The sequence below is a fragment of the Sebastes umbrosus genome, chromosome 10, assembly GCF_015220745.1.
Source record: "Sebastes umbrosus isolate fSebUmb1 chromosome 10, fSebUmb1.pri, whole genome shotgun sequence".
Classification (NCBI taxonomy): domain Eukaryota; kingdom Metazoa; phylum Chordata; class Actinopteri; order Perciformes; family Sebastidae; genus Sebastes; species Sebastes umbrosus.
Window position 1 is genome coordinate 7,215,100 of NC_051278.1, and position 17,847 is coordinate 7,232,946.

The window sequence follows — 17,847 nt, forward strand, 5'->3', positions numbered from 1 at the left end:
TTTGTTGTTTTGGATACTTCAGCTTCATTTATTAAAGCTCGCTTTTATTTAAATCTACCTTTCTGCTTGGTAACTCTGCGTTTGGGTCTCCCTTTCAACTCACACCCTGACACTTGGTTCTCTTTGGAACCTGGCAGATGGACATTAAAGATTCAAGATCCTTTATTGTTCCATCTCAATATACAGGTATAAGAGAGTAAAAATTGTTTTGGCTCCTTCACATAGCAGCATAATAGCAAAAAAAATGAACAGTAAGAGAAATTAAAAGGTAACAATAAAACAAAATACAATGTAACAAAATAATGATTTAAATGTTCAAATAAGTGTATAAGGTGCTGTGTGTGTGCAAGTGTGCAAATGAGGGGCAGAGGTTTTGAAGCCAATTCTCACCACCTGGCATAGACCTGACAGGAATACGATATGGTCAAAATGCACACTTAATATTTCCTAAGCTTGCCATGTAACTAAACCTGTTGCTATTTATATCACCAGATGGTATGAACTGTATCTTTAAAGTGGAGGAGCTTTCTATTTTCCTGTTCGTCCTCTTGAATGCCAACCCTCTTTTCTATAACATTCAGTCAGTCAGTCAGTCGGACATCAGCTAGTGGGACCAGTCAGCATCCATCATGGCTGTCAACATCCCAGGAGTGATGGCGATGGTGTTTTTCTACCTGCTGGTCCTTGGGACCGGCATCTGGGCTTCTTTCAAGTCCAAAAGGGAACAGAAGAAAAGTGCAGCCACTGGAATGGATATGGCCCTGCTGGGAAACCGGAGCATTAACTTGACGGTGGGGATCTTCACAATGACAGGTGAGGAGAGCACAGCTGACAAAACTAGGATGGAAAATGGAATTCCATTAAGCAACAAGATGTTTTGACTATATGTCTGTGAATATAAATGTCTCTATCATTAGGACGAGAGCGCTGCAAGTAGTTCCTACACAAACAGCCCACAACAGCCTAATAAATTATTACAGAATATGAGAGTTTAAAAAGTGGTTATGGTTTATTAGCAGGAATGGGGAATGTGAAAACAAGGTTACCCTTGCGGTTGTTAGTCTTCTAAACCAGAGTTAAGAAATCCAAGAAAGGCATAAGCATTTTAAGAATAATAATGTATTCAGTGTTGTTTCACAGTTGTAATAAAATCCTGACCATTATTTTTATTCATGTGGACAAGATGTAAATGCCTCTAAAGCATTGTCACTAATTATGATTAATTGGGTACTGATGGTCAGATCAGACTGTTTATGAGACAGAAAAAACAAAAAATAACTGATAATCCATGTATTTAAATAAGTTGCTGAAAATTGAAAAACTGCACTAAAACTCAAGATAAAATTGATATAAGCAGCATAAATAGTTAGAGGTAACAATAAAACCTTTCCTATTGTGCACCATGCCAAATAAGTAAATTAATTACAACTGATAACATTAACATCCAGCTACTAGATGTCGCATTCTCCCTCCCTCGTTCCATTGCATTCACTTAGCAACAAATGGTTGCCAGTTTGTTGCACAAAAAGAAACAAGAATTCAACTAACGTTACTCTAACCTAGTTTCAAATGCATACATACACAATGCACAGAGAGTGGAGGGAACGAGAGGGTCAATAGTTAAACTTCACTGATATAATTGGGGTGGACAAAATATTTGAAACACCTCCCAAAAAAACTGCTGTGTTTCTGCTAAATGACTTGCTGTGTGTTAATCCATCCTGTAGCTACGTGGGTCGGAGGAGGCTTCGTTGTTGGCACAGTTGAGATGGTGTACACGCCCTCTATGGGACTGACTTTGGCAATCATGATGTTAATGGCATACAGCGCATCTTTTATTATTGGTAAGAGTTTGAAATTACATCTGACAGGACACTGTATGTTTGTATGTGTAACAAAGCAACTATAGCCAGACCAATAGTCAGACAGGAACTACTGCATATGTTATACAGAAAAAATAATGACAGGCATTAAGAAAAACTATATAGAAGTAGCCAATCATCTCACTGATGGTTTTGTTTGCTTATGTCGGTAATACAGAGGCATCAGTATTACATTGAGACTGTTTCATAACCAGTGAAACGTTCCTTGTAGTAACTTTGAATTGTGATTAAACTGCAAACTTTTAAAGTAGAATAATTGATCGATTGGTAAGAAATGGTAATTGATTATACAATAATGAATTTGGTTAACCGCTGACAAAAGGCAATACACAAACAGAACAACAAGAGGATGACAAGAACATTGAATACAGGCCAGTTAACGAAATTCTGTCAAATGATGAGAGACAATGTGATGTTGATTTGATGTTGGTGTAATGCAATGTGTGTGTGTACACAAAAATATTCTGGTAGCACACATTAGTATCGATACTTTCTTTTAGCTGTCTATGGCTGTGTTCTAAATCGCATACTAACGTACTGTATATGTCAATGTGTATTACTGTCTGTATTGATTGTGTTCTATCGTTTGTGGGGGAAGAAATGTGGAAAAAAATCAATAAATATATTGTAAAAAAAATAAAAAATTGCCACCGGGCGCCATGCTCAATATTCAAATTATTTCAACTTTGACCTCAGTAACCAATGAGATAACAACTACAACTGTTGTTGTTACCGAGAAATAGTGAAGTAGCTTCCTTACGCACTCTTCGTTGACTTATTATACTTGCGCTGCACTTTGCCTTCGCACGGCTCTCTGCCCTGCCTCCTTGTGAGCGAAGAGCAAGTCATGTGAAGGCAGCTTAAGCTCACGTCTCATACTCAGAAATTCTTGCTAAACTATTATACTTCCGGGAATTTCTTTGCGTACACAAAATCCACATACTGTGCATTTCGAACACACTACATATGTCATACTTAGTATGAATAGTATGTTATTTTGCAATTTTGTACACAGCCTTAGTTTAGCCTAATGCTTACAGAACAACTTACAGATTACTTACTGAACCTCAGGGTGTTGTATTATTTTCTGTTTGGCTAAAAAGAAATAAATATAAAAATACGTATTGTAAGTTTTTTCCCCTTCACTTGATTATTATTTTTTTCCTAATTATGATGTTTTCTCTTCTCTTTTAAAGCTGGCTCGGTAGTTGCAAAGCCAATGAGAGAAAGAAACTGTGTGACGATGCTGGACCCTTTCCATACCAAGTATGGAAAAGCACTAACAGCTGGACTGTCCCTGATAGTATGTTTTTTGGATGTGCTGTGGTCGGGCGAAACACTAATTGGTTTAGGTATGGTATATACTGTACATATGCACTTTACTTACATATACATATATTTGTAACAGTGTGTACAATACATGTATTAGAGATACCCCAATGTTTTTACCGCCGATACCATTTGCTGATCGTCGAGCTGAGCCATATTGGCCGATACTGATCTTTTTTTGTTGTTTTGTTATTGCAGCTGGTATACAAGGCTCCAAACTAACTTTTTTCACCATCGTCCAGAAACCGCTCCGAAAAATAATTTCAACCGCGAGAGCTAGTGTTAGGGATAATATCTATTTTATATTGTTGTGAAAATATCTCCTTCAGACCACTATATTTATTCAAGTTTCTCACCAAAAACTGAATTTTACACGACTACATTTGAACACTTTATGAAAACGTTTCCCTTCGTCCAATGCTCATTTTTACTGGATCATCTTTACAGGCTGAAAGCATCAATAGAACCTCTGTTAGTGTTAGCACCGTTAATTAGCAATGCAGGACTGTGCTTTGGATGGGTCCAACAAACACAAGACTTTCAACCAATAGATCGCTGTTTGGAAACTAAAAGTATCGTTGACTTATTTTGTCACGTCAGTCGTTAGTCACGTAACTCGTTGGTATCGTCAGTCGCATGAGTCACGTGAGTCTTTAGTCATGTGACTCGCTAATCATTTGAGTAGGTCAGTAAAGTTAAAGACAACCAGGACCGTTTCCTAACCCTACCTAAGTGGTTGTGTTGTCTAAACCTAACTTCCTGTGAAAATGGAAGTTTATTTTGAAAGGACACTATGCATGTAACGAGCGTATATTGACCCGTCATCCTTGGTCCGTCCAAAACGAGAACACAAGAAGGCAAAGCTCTCGATTTAGTAGTCCATCTACGTTCCAACCCTCACCCAAAATGTACTTCCTCTGTAGGGTGGCTGGGCTCAACATTAGAGATAGGGTGATGAACTCAGACATCCGGAGGGAGTTCAGATTAGAGCCGCTGCTCCTTTGCGTCAAAAGGGGCCAGCTGAGTTGGTTCGGGCATCTGATCAGGATACCTCCTAGACGTCTCCCTTTGGAGGTTTTCCGGGCATGTCCAACTGGTAGGAGACCCCGGGGCAGACCCAGAACACGCTGGAGAGATTATATATCTCGTCTGGCCAGGGAATGCCTCGGGGTCCCCCAGGAAGAGGTGGAAAACGTTGCTGGGGATAATGATGTCTGGATTTCCCTTCTTAGCCTGCTGCCCCCGCAACCCGGTCCCAGATAAGCGGAAGAAAATGGATGGATGGATTGATGGGTACCCTGTGCGTCGGTCTCGGATGCAGAGGGGCACTGACCAAGCGGCGGTATTCGATGAGTTGGGAGTGAGAATGTGTTGTTGACACCATTCGGTTCTGTCATCCTCTGCCAAACAGGGATGCAGTTTGCAAAGGTTAAGTTATTTTAACCCAAACGATGATCCATTCTTTCCTTAACATTACCAAGTAGTTTTGTTGCCTAAACCTAAATTGTTTCCATGGTGGCGGCACAAAATTTAACACATTATGTGCAATGTGGTTTTAGGAGGTCGTGGTCTTTTCACGTAGGATATTTCTTACTCAGAAATGTGGTCCTAGAAATGCAGTCCAGAAATTGCAGACTCCTCTATTGCGGGAACATAATATTGCACCATGGAGGTATAAAAGCAGTCTGGCCAGACACCAGACACTCACCAGCGAGCTTCCCACTCATGACTGGGTCCATGAAGGGACCCCAGTTTTCCTACTCTAGGTAAGATGCTGCAGCTCCTTTTATAAAATGTCACTGATTCAATGTGTTTGACAGGAGGAACCATGAGTGTGGTCCTGGATTAGTCCTACACTTTGTGCATGTGGACCTCTGCTGCCGTCGCAATTACCTACACACTGCTGGGAGGTCTCTACTCTGTGGCCTACACAGATATTATACAGCTTGTCCTCATATTCATCAGCTTGGTGAGTTGGCTATACGTTCTAATTTTTATAGTTTGAAGTTTTTTTAGTTTTAAGAAAACACTCTTACACAAGCCATCAAAAACTCCACGTCTTTAAAAGTTGTTTGTGTTAATCATTTCAGTTTGCTTTTGTCTCTGCAGTGGCTCTGTGTTCCTTTTGTTTTGATGAACCCTTCCTGCTTGGACATTAGCCAGATGCTGATGAACAACACCTTACACGCTCCCTGGATTGGTACACCGGGGCTGAAAAAGACCTGGATAATGATTGATGATTTCTTATTATTTGTAAGAAAACCACAATATGGCCAATATCAAAAGCAATTCACTCTAGTCTTGATAGATCTCATCAGAATAATCAGAAATAACAAATATTTAAATAGTGGATCATTTTGCATTTTTAACCAAAGAATCAGACAGGTTGTAGGCAGAGGCTTTTATCTGAAACAGTGTCCCTTTAAATATCAAGGTTGCCACATGAGTGAAAAAAAAAACAATTAACTGTTTTACTTTTAAGGCATTGGGGAGTCTGGGATATCAGTCAATGTACCAGAGGATCTTGTCGGCTTCTTCCTCAGCCACAGCCAAGCTCTCTTGCTTTGTTGCTGGATTCCTCATACTTATTCTTGGAATACCTCCTATACTGCTTGGGGCAGCCGCTGCCTCCACAGGTATTACCAGTTTCTACATACTGGTGTAAACTGTGAAAACTGATGTCTTTATGCATCTGTGTTCATGAATGACTTTGTAACAGGAACTAAGAGACACCCACATCTTGACTTTGCATAACCTGCTCAGCAGGCTTAAGACATAAAACAAGGATGCCTTTTTTAAAGGGACTGTTTGTAACTTTTTAAGCGTATAAATGTAGCGGGTCGGCACACATGCGCGTTCGCATATGCGCGCTCGCTCCTCAACGAGTTACGTTATCGTCTTGTTACCGACCGGGTGCCGGTGTCTTCGGCTGCCAGCTGCGGTTGGGAGGCGATAACGTAACTCGTTGAGGAGCCCCGCTGCTGAAGCCTGCGCTGAGCAGGAAAAGCCAACACTAGGATCAGCATTGATTCATGGAGAGACCTTCGTCTGGTCTGCTAACATTACTGCCACGCAGGTGAAATATAGAGTGATATTGTGGTTTTAGCTGACGTCTGTCGCCTCACTGTTTTGAGCGATGCTCGTTCATGTCTATGTAGAGCGAGCAAGCTCAGCTTTCGTTGATTTCAAGGCCACAGGTGTCGCTGTTAAGCAGCATTTCTGAATCTTACAAATAGTCTCTTTAAATAAACAAAGAAAACTGTGGCTTTTAAAACTCAGGCTGTGCAAATGGTGTTTAGAGTAAAGTGCTGGATAATGCATGAAGATGAATATGAAGCACACAAAACAGTATATTAATAGTAAATAGGAGAGGGCCCAAAATTGATGCCTGTGGCACACCCTTAGTAACAGCAAGAATTACACCAGTTAAAGGCATCCCTCTTTAGGATCATCTTTTTTTAAATAAAAGAGTGCCTGTACTGTGGCTGAAAAGTAAATAATCAACTGCATCAAAAACTTTTAATGTGATGTGCAATGGCATATGAATCGGCATGCAACATGTTACCCCACAATCTAGCATGACACATCACACCACTCTTCTTTTGATAAATGGATTAATGTGTCTTTTCATAATTTTTTCACGTTTGTTTTACTCATTGATCAATGTTTCAAGCTTTTCAGGAGAGGAATATCCTTACATTTCATGTACCACACTGGAGGCACAGTGCTTAGTCCACACCTTGTTAAACAGTAGGCTCCTCTCAGAATCACTCAAACAGATAATGGGACCATTTTTCAGTCTTTCTTTCTCACGTGTCTATGCCTCAGACTGGAACCAGACTTCCTATGGTTCTCCATCTCCATATGAACGTGGTGAATCAGCTCTAGTTCTGCCCATCGCCCTGCAGCACCTCACCCCGTCCTTCATCTCCATTATTGGTACTGGATGTGTAGCTGCCGCCGTGATGTCATCAGTTGACTCTGCTTTGCTTTCTGCCGCTTCTGTCTTCTCCTCCAACATCTACAAGAACATCCTGAGGCCTCAGGTGAAAAACATTGTTTGCTTTTGAGGGTGTGACATTTATTTTGACAGACAAGGAATTGAGTACAGGAGAATAAAAAGGGAATAATGGTGGTATGATGGAGAAATAATCTAAGAAGAAGAGTGAATAAGATAAGGAAGCAATGAGAGAGGTATTTTGAAGCAGAGCTGTCTCAATCATTTGCTGTTTTCCTTTTCTTTTTCCTCTCTACTTTCATTTTCAGGCATCAGACAAAGAGATTCAGTGGGTGATCCGTGCTTCTGTGTTGGTAGTGGGCTTGGTTGGTACATCAATCACCACCCTGAAAAACAGCATTGTACTGTTGTGGTTCGTTGGTGCTGAAGTGGCCTACATCATAATGTTCCCTCAACTCGTCTGTGTCCTCTTCTTCAACATCTCCAATGGTTACGGGGCTGTTATGGGCTTCCTAGTGGGATTGGTTTTAAGACTGCTCAGTGGACACCCATCACTAGGGTTAGCACCAGTCATACACTTCCCAGGATGCACTCTCGAGGACGGTGTTTATGTCCAGTACTCTCCAGTTAAGACCATCTCCATGCTGTCTGCCCTCGCTGCCATCTTGTTGTTCTCCTACCTGGCTTCTGTGATCTTCAACAAAGGACTGCTTCCTGAGAAGTGGGATGTGTTCAAAGTGAAAGCCCAGAACTCACCACATCCACTGACATTAAGAAATGGCGCCACAGAACATAATAAGAATGAGGAACTGAACAGAAACAACTCTCAGACCGAGGCATCAGAGCCAATGATTAGCACTAGCTGTTAGCGTTCCAGTGTGTACAGTAGTATCTGTTTACTTGAAGCATTATAGACTAGTAAATACTAGTAAATAGATCAAATTACATCACTCTGGGGATTTCTGCATCCAAAACATAAATGGATCATGAAAAGTGGATACTGTGTTCCAAGATGATGTCCATTCATTCCAAAGAAAGTTGCTCACCCATGTGCCTGAAAGGATTCTTCTCTTTCTAATCTCTTACATTGTGTGGCTCACTGTACATGCACATTAAAATTTCTAAGTTCTGGGAATGTTTTTAAAATATTTAATCTATTTAATAAAAAACAGATTGGCAGGAAGGTGTAATGACCATTGGATGTAATGAATGTGATCCCAATTCAGAGTGTTGTGTTTATTATATTGTTCTTGTGTTATGATATTATATAATTTGAACCATTTTGAATTGGATATTCTGTGTTAGGTTGTTCAACCAGCCAGGTATTTGCTGTGATATGGTATGACATGGTTTCTGTCCCCACTGAGAAGATAGTTATCCGAAATAAATATAATAATATATAAGAGTACATTTTGCAGACCTTGAAACAACATTTTTAACTGAGAGAAACAGAATATGACAACAATGGAAAGTTTTTCCTCTCTTCCCTGCTTGTCTTCATTTGAGTCTCCGTGATCTCATTTGATTTGTTTAGGATACGTTTCTTGCTGCAGCATCGAACTTCTAGGGCATTAGGGAGGCCCACCCAGACTCATTCATATAAAACTGTAAGTGCTTTATTTGTCCATTTGGGGAAATACATTTTTCAGACAGGATTGTGTTTGTCAAACATTTGGTAACTTATTGATGGGGCGGGCGCCTGGGTTAGCTCAGTTGGTAGAGCGGGCGTCCATGTATCAAGGCTTGGTCCTGACCGCGGCGGCCCGGGTTCGAATCCGGCCTGTGGCCCTTTCCGCATCCACTCTCTCTCTCCCCCCTTTCCAAGACTCTATCCACTGTCCTCCCAATAAAAATGGAAAAATGTCCCCAAAAAAATAACTTTAAAAAAAAAAAAAAACTTATTGATGGGGCTAGGGCTATTGTTATTCTCGACCATGGAAGTGAGTGTCCTCAGCATATGAGGACATAGCAGAAGGGAGGGTGCAAGGTCAATGCAAGTCCAGAGAAAAGGATGGGACGGAAGGGATTTACAATGGAATCTGTTTAGATTGCAAACTGTCTCTCATGCAGTTAAGGCAGAGGGGAGAATGTGGGGGAGGGTAAAACAATGTCTCCTAAAGTGACTAAGGCTGTGTGCCAGGACTAAAGTCTTAAATCTGAGGAATTTAAGTTTTTAAGCATAGAGAGAGAGAAAGAGAGAGAGAGAGAGTCCTGTGGGTGTACATTTATCAAAGTGTGGAATCCAGATGTTTCAATATGTAGTTCAACATATAGTGTGGCCAGCTTGTTCAAGTTTGTGAATTGCATAATTTTATCAATTGTTGGGTTGTTTTCAACTATTAAAATCACATTTACTTGGTGACCTGTTGATGTCATGCTTTCAGTGTTTCCTCTTGCGCAATCACACATCTCACATGCAATGTTTGCAGTTCACATATTGTGTTGAATAGTGAGACACCATTGGCAGGACTGTGTAACGCATCACCCACATGCGTGTGCATGATGCATATATCATGTATTAGTAGTACTACTAGTATCCTTGTAGTTAACAGTTTCAGTTGTGTAATTAACCTATGAATGTTTAAGTGCATGTCTGTATAAACTTTGAAAAAAGTGTCAAGGGGAATGGGGAAGGGTTTTAACAGGGTACTCTGATTTACAGTACGAGGATGGGGAGATTGAGGAATGTACTCTCTTTGGCCCGGTCTCATTCCCAGAACTTAAAATACAGATGCTTTGTCATGCCCCTCGGTGTGTGATACCAATGCACAAGGCACCCTTCAGCGCCTGTATGAAAGCCGTTGAAAGTACAATGCAACCCGTCTGCGGGAATAGTAAACGCTGAGAGAAAGTGCTCCGGGAGCGTGGTAACACCAATCAGCCATAACATTAAGACCACCTGCCTAATATTGAGTAGGTCCCCTTTTTGCCGCCAAAACAGCCCTGACCCGTCAAGGCATGGACTCCACTAGACCTCTGAAGGTATGCTGTGGTATCTGGCACCAAGCTGTCAGTAGCAGATCCTTTAAGTCCTGGTGGGGCCTCCATGGATCGGACTTGTTTGTCCAGCACATCACACAGATGCTCGATTGGATTGAGATCTGGAGAATTTGGAGGCCAAGTCAACACTTCAAACTCGTTGCCATCCACATGATGTAAAAGAAAACGTGATTCATCAGACCAGGCCACCTTCTTCCGTTGCTCCGTGGTTCAGTTCTGATGCTCACGTGCCTATTGTAGGCACTATGGCGGTGGACACGGGTCAACATGGGCACCCTGATGGGTCTGCGGCTACGCAGCCCCATACACAACAAACTGCGATGCTCTGTGTGTTCTGACACCTTTCAATCGGAACCAGCATTAACTTTTTCAGCAATTTGAGCTCCAGTAGCTCTTCTATTGGATCGGACAACACGGGCCAGCCTTCGCTCCCCACGTGCATCAATGAGCCTTGAGTCTGACCCTGTCGCTGGTTCACCAGTTTTCCTTCCTTGGACCACTTTTGGTAGGTCCTGACCGCTGCAGACTGGGAACATCCCACAAGAGCTGCAGTTTTGGAGATGCTCTGACCCAGTCATCTAGCCATCACAATTTGGCCCTTGTCAAAGTCGCTCACATCCTTACACTTGCCCATTTCTTTTACTTTCACCACAAAGTTCAAAGTTCAAAATGTTCACTTGCTGTCTAATATATCCCACCCACTGCCAGGTGCCATTGTAACGAGATATCAATGTTATTCACTTCACCTGTCAGTGAATTTTTTTTTTTTTTTTTTTTTTTATCATTTATTCAATTATTTTCTGTTAGTAGTTTAGTCATCCTAGTCAGACCTATCCAGAATGTTTATTTGCATTTTATATAAATGCCTCATTCATTTTTCATACCACAAAAAGCAACAGCAACCAGCATATGGATTCAAGAAGAAGAAGAAAATATAATATAAAAGAAAAACAAGGAGGATAACTTTTAGTTATCTTGAGTGTCTACCGCTCCAAAAGGGACTCTGTTAAAAAGTCAGTAGCTGTACGGCATCACATGAGATCACAATGTTGTATCCGTGAAATGTAGTGACTATAGCACCCAAGGATCATTTTTGAAAACAGAGTCTATCATCCTCCCCTCTGTAAGTTTCCACTCACATCTTGGACAGCCCAGTGAAAGACAAGCAGGAAAGAGAGGAGAAACTTTCCATTGTTGTTATATTCTGATTATCTCATGCTAAACATTGCCTCAAGGTCTGCAAAATGTACTCTTGTGTTATTTTGGATAACTATCTTCTCAGTGGGGACAGAAACCACGTCATACCATATCACAGCAAATACCTGCCTGGTTGAAGAACCTAACACAGAATATCTAATTCAAAATGGTTCAAATTAAATAATATCATAACACTTGAACAATATAATAAACACAACACTCTGAATTGGGGTCACATTCATTACATCCAATGGTCATTACACCTTCCTGCCAATCAGTTTTTTTATTAGATAGATTAAATATTTTAAAAACATTCACAGAACTTAGAAATTTTAATGTGCATGTACAGTGAGCCACACAATGTAAGAGATTAGAAAGAGAAGAATCCTTTCAGGCACATGGGTGAGCAACTTTCATTGGAATGAATGGACACCATCTTGGAACACAGTATCCACTTTTCATGATCTATTTATGTTCTGGATGCAAAAATCTCCAGAGTGATGTAATTTGAGCTATTTACTAGTATTTACTAGTCTATAATGCTTCAAGTAAACAAATACTACTGTACACACTGGAACGCTAACAACTAGTGCTAATCATTGGCTCTGATGCCTCGGTCTGAGAGTTGTTTCTGTTCAATTCCTCATTCTTATTATGTTCTGTGGCCCCATCTCTTGGTGTCAGTGGATGTGGTGAGTTCTGGGCTTTCACTTTGAACACATCCCACTTCTCAGGAAGCAGTCCTTTGTTGAAGATCACAGAAGCCAGGTAGGAGAACAACAAGATGGCAGCGAGGGCAGACAGCATGGAGATGGTCTTAACTGGAGAGTACTGGACATAAACACCGTCCTCGAGAGTGCATCCTGGGAAGTGTATGACTGGTGCTAACCCTATTGATGGGTCTCCACTGAGCAGCCTTAACACCAATCCCACCAGGAAGCCCATAACAGCCCCGTAACCGTTGGCGATGTTGAAGAAGAGGACGCAGACGAGTTGAGGGAAAATTACGATGTAGGCCACTTCAGCAGCAATGAACCAGAACAGTAAGATGTTGTTTTTCAGGCTGGTGAGTGATGTACCGACCACGCCCACTACCAACACAGAAGCACGGATCACCCACTGAATCTCTCTGTCTGATGCCTGAAAATTAAAGTAGAGAGGAAGAAGAACAGGTAAACAGCAAACGATAGAGACAGTTCTGCTTAAAAATTCCCTTTCTCGCTGCTTTCTTTTCTTATTCACTCTTCTTCTTAGATTATTTCTACATCATACCACCATTATTCCCTTTTTATTCTCCTGTAATCAATTCCCTTTCCTTCAAAATAAATGTCACACCCTCAAAAGCAAACAGTGTTTTTCACCTGAGGCCTCAGGATGTTCTTGTAGATGTTGCAGGTGAAAACAGAAGCGGCAGAAAGCAAAGCAGAGTCAACTGATGACATCACGGCGGCAGCTACACATCCAGTACCGATAATGGAGATGAAGGACGGGGTGAGGTGCTGCAGGGCGATGGGCAAAACTAGAGCTGATTCCCCACGTTCATATGGAGAAGGAGAACCATAGGAAGTCTAGTTCCAGTCTGAGGCATGGACACAAGAGAAAGAAAGACTGAAAAATGGTCCCATTATCTGTTTGAGTGATTCTGAGAGGAGCCTACTGTTTACTAAGGTGTAAAACTAAGCACTGTGCCTCCAGTGTGGTACATGAAATTTAAGGATATTTTCCTGAAGAGCTTGAAACATTGATCAATGAGTAAAGTAAACATGAAAAAATTCATGAAATGAAACCATTATCCTTTTATCAAAAGAAAAGTGGTGTGATGCGTCATGCTAGATTTTAGGGTAACATGTTGCATGCCGCTTCATATGCCATTGCACATCACATTAAAAGTTTTTGATGCAGTTGATTATTTACTTTTCAGCCACAGTACAGGCACTCTTATTTTAAAAAAAGATGATCCTAAAGAGGGATGCCTTTAACTGGTGTAATTCTTGCTGTTACTAAGGGTGTGCCACAGGCATCCATTTTGGGCCCTCTCCTATTTACACGTATATATATATATATAGTATATATATATATATAGTATATATATATAGTATATAAGTAATTAACTTACATTTTCACAGGAAGATATGTTTAGACAACAAAACCACTTAGGTAGGGTTAGGAAAAGGTCGTGGTTGACGTTAACTTTACTGACCTACTCAAGTGATTAGCGAGTTACATGACCAAAGACTCACGTGACTCATGCGACTGACGATACCAACGAGTTACGTGACTAACGACTGACGTGACAAAATAAGTCAACGATACTTTTAGTTTCCAAACAGCGATCTATTGGTTGAAAGTCTTGTGTTTGTTGGACCCATCCAAAGCACAGTCCTGCATGGCTAATTAACGGTGCTAACACTAACAGAGGTTCTATTGATGCTTTCAGCCTGTAAAGATGATCCAGTAAAAATGAGCATTGGATGAAGGGAAACGTTTTCATGAAGTGTTCAAATGTAATCGTGTAAAAAATTGAATAAATACAGTTGTCTGAAGGAGATATTTTCACAACAATATAAAATAGATATTATCCCTAACACTAGCTCTCGCGGTTGAAATTATTTTTCGAAGCGGTTTTGGGACTATGGTGAAAAAAGTTAGTCTGGAGCCTTGTATACCAGCTGCAATAACAAAACAACAAAAAAAGATCAGTATCGGCCAATATGGCTCATCGCCGATACCGTTTGCTGATTATCGAGATGAGGCATCTCTAATACATTTATTGTACACACTGTTACAAATATATGTATATGTAAGTAAAGTGCATATGTACAGTATATACCATACCTAAACCAATTAGTGTTGCGCCCGACCAGAGAACATCCATAAAAAATGTTGCCAGGGACAGTCCAGCTGTTAGTGCTTTTCCATACTTGGTATGGAAAGGGTCCAGCATCGTCACACAGTTTCTTTCTCTCATTGGCTTTGCAAACACCAAGCCAGCTTTCAAAGAGAAGAGAAGACGTCACAATTAGGAAAAAAATAATAATCAGTGAGGGGAAAAAACTTACAACAATACGTATTTTTATATTTATATCTTTTTAGCCAAGCAGAAAATAATACAACACCCTGAGGTTCAGTAAGTAATCTGTAAGTTGTTCTGTAAGCGTTAGGCTAAACTAAGGCTGTGTACAAAATTGCAAAATAACATACTATTCATACTAAGTATGACATATGTAGTGTGTTCGAAATGCACAGTATGTGGATCTTGTGTATGCAAAGAAATTCCCGGAAGTATAATAGTTTAGATGTGTCTGCGAGGCAGACGGTTTAAATAATTTACCGTTGGATAAAATAATCCCGAATGATGGGGAGTGATATTAAGGTACAGTTAAGAGGAAAAGCACGGGAGCTCACATATGTACTGTACTGTAGAAAACTATTTAACACATATTTATTTTATAAAGTATATTATCTTTTTTAATTTGCCTTAAAATAATACTGGAAAATAATAAACTAAGTGGAAGAGGTCATGTTAATTCACAATTGTGGGAAATAATTTTCCCTCAATGGTAGATGCAGAGAATACATATTGTCTGAGATTACTTCAGTGTCAACAGTCTGCTGCTAATGCCATACTTAATTGTTAATTTAGTAGGCAGTATGCAGTACATACAGATTGAGTATGTAGTAAGCAGTATGTTAGTATGCAGTACGTTAGTATGCAGTACGTTAGTATGCAGTACGTTAGTATGCGATTTTGAACAAAGCCATAGACAGCTAAAAGAAAGTATTTATACTAATGTGTGCAACCAGAATATTTTTGTGCACACACACACACAACACAAATTGCATTACACCAACATCAAATCAACATCACATTGTCTCTCATCTTCTGACAGAATTGTGTTAACTGACCTATATTCAATGTTGTTGTCATCTTCTTGTTGTTCTGTTAGTGTATTGTCTTTTGTCAGCGGTGAACCAAATTCATTAATGTATAATCAATTACCAATTCTTACCAATGGATCAATTATTCCACTTAAAAAGTTGTCAGTTTAATCACATTTCAAAGTTACTACAAGGAATGTTTCACTGGTTATGAAACAGTCTCAATGTAATACTGATGCCTCTATATTACCTACATAAGCAAACAAAACCATCAGTGAGATGATTGGCTATTTCTATATAGTTTTTCTTAATGCCTGTCATTATTATTTCTGTATAACATATGCAGTAGTTCCTGTCTGACTGATGGTCTGTATATATTTCCTTTTTTACACAAACAAGCATACAGTGTCCTGTCAGATGTAATTTCAAACTCTTACCAATAAAAAAAGATGAGCTGTATGCCATTAACATCATGATTGCCAAAGTCAGTCCCATAGAGGGCGTGTACACCATCTCAACTGTGCCAACAACGAAGCCTCCTCCGACCCATGTAGCTACAGGATGGATTAACACACAGCAAGTCATTTAGCAGACAAACAGCAGTTTTTTTGGACAGAGGACTACGTTGTTTTGCCCCAAACTGAGAGGTGTTTCAAATATTTTTTCCACCCCAATTATATCAGTGAAGTTTGACTATTGACCCTCTCGTTCCCTCCACTTTCTGTGCATTGTGTATGTATGCATTTAAAACTAGGTTAAACTAACGTTAGTTGAATCTTGTTTCGTTTTGTGCAACAAACTGACATCCATTTGTTGTGAAGTGTATGCAATGGAACGAGGGAGGGAGAATGCGACATCTAGTGGCTGAATGTTAATGTTATCAGTTGTAATTCATTTATTTAATTCGCATGGTGCACAATAGGAAAGGTTTTACTGTTAATTCCAACTATTTATGATGCTTATCTCAATTTTATCTTGAGTTTTAGTGCAGGTTTTCAGTTTTCAGCAACATATTTAATTACATGGATTATCAGTTATTTTTTGTTTTTCTGTCTCATAAACAGTTGCATTTAGTGAGAATTACAATGTATCTGACCATCAGTACCCTACTTAATCATAATGAGTGACAATGCTTTAGAGGCCCTTAAATCCTCTCCACATGAACAAAAATAATGATCAGGATTTTATTATTATTATTATTATTCGTGAAATGCTTAAGTCTTTCTTGGATTTCTTAACTCTGGTTTAGAAGACTAAACAACCTCAAGGATAACCTTGTTTTCACATTCCCCATTCCTGCTAATAAACCATAACCACTTTTTAAACTCTCACATTCTGTAGTAATTTATTAGGCTTTTGTGGGCTGTTTGTGTAGGAACTACATGCAGCGCTCTCGTCCTAATGATAGAGATATTTATATTCACAGACATATATTCAAAACATCTTGTTGCTTAATGGAATTCCATTTTCCATCCTAGTTTTGTCAGCTGTGCTCTCCTCACCTGTCATTGTGAAGATCCCCACCGTCAAGTTAATGCTCCGGTTTCCCAGCAGGGCCATATCCATTCCAGTGGCTGCACTTTTCTTCTGTTCCCTTTTTGACTTGAAAGAAGCCCAGATACCGGTCCCAAGGATCAGCAGGTAGAAAAACACCATCGCTATCACTCCTGGGATGTTGACAGCCATGATGGATGCTGACTGGTCCCACTAGCTGATGTCCGACTGACTGACTGACTGAATGTTATAGAAAAGAGGGTTGGCATTCATGAGGACAAACAAGCAATAAAACAGAAAGCTCCTCCACTTTAAAGATACAGTTCATACCCTCTGGTGATATAAATAGCAACAGGTTTAGTTACATGGCAAGCTTAAGAAATATTAAGTGTGCATTTTGAGCATATTTAACATTCGTATCGTATTCCTGTCGTGTCTACGCCAGGTGGTGAGAATTGGCTTCAACACCTCTATATATAAATATATATTTTCTTCTTCTTGCATCCATATGCCGGTTGCCAGTTGATGAAAAATGAATAAGGCGTATAAATATCAATCAAATAAACATTCTGGATAGTGCTTCTGCCACCTATGAGATGACTTAAGTCCTCACTGCCCACATCCTTTGTGTAAAGTGATTGACTTCAGACTTTATTTTATCAATAGTATAGATGTTACAAACTGTTACTTCATCTGTTTATCTGTTAGAACAAATAGGGTGAGGCAGCCTTCAGTCTGGCCTTCAGCTCTGTAACAGCTTCCTACTGGACCTCAGGGCACAGACTGCTGACTCTTTCAAAGTAAACTGAGAGATCAGCTTTTATAGATGTATACTTCCAATTTTTCAGGTTTATTTCAGATCTTTCCATTTGTGACTTTATAGGGCAACTTTACCTGTGTTGCTTGTATAATGACCAAATATCCCCAATGCTGTCCTTATCAAGTAAGATACAGCTTTTAATTTAGCAGCTTTTTTACTTTATTTGTACCATTTTGAAATAGATATTCTGTGTTAGGTCGTTCAACCAGGCAGGTATTTGCTGCGGTATGGTATGACATTGATTCTGTCCCCACTGAGAAGATAGTTATACAAAATAAAGCAGGATT

At 39.9% G+C, this 17,847-nt stretch overlaps 2 pseudogenes; one reads left to right on the plus strand and one right to left on the minus strand.

Moving 5' to 3' along the window:
* The first annotated feature begins 586 nt into the window (after positions 1 to 586).
* On the plus strand, positions 587 to 8,295 carry LOC119495920 (annotated as a pseudogene).
* Positions 8,296 to 11,927: 3,632 nt separating this feature from the next.
* On the minus strand, positions 11,928 to 16,932 carry LOC119495733 (annotated as a pseudogene).
* Positions 16,933 to 17,847: the final 915 nt, after the last annotated feature.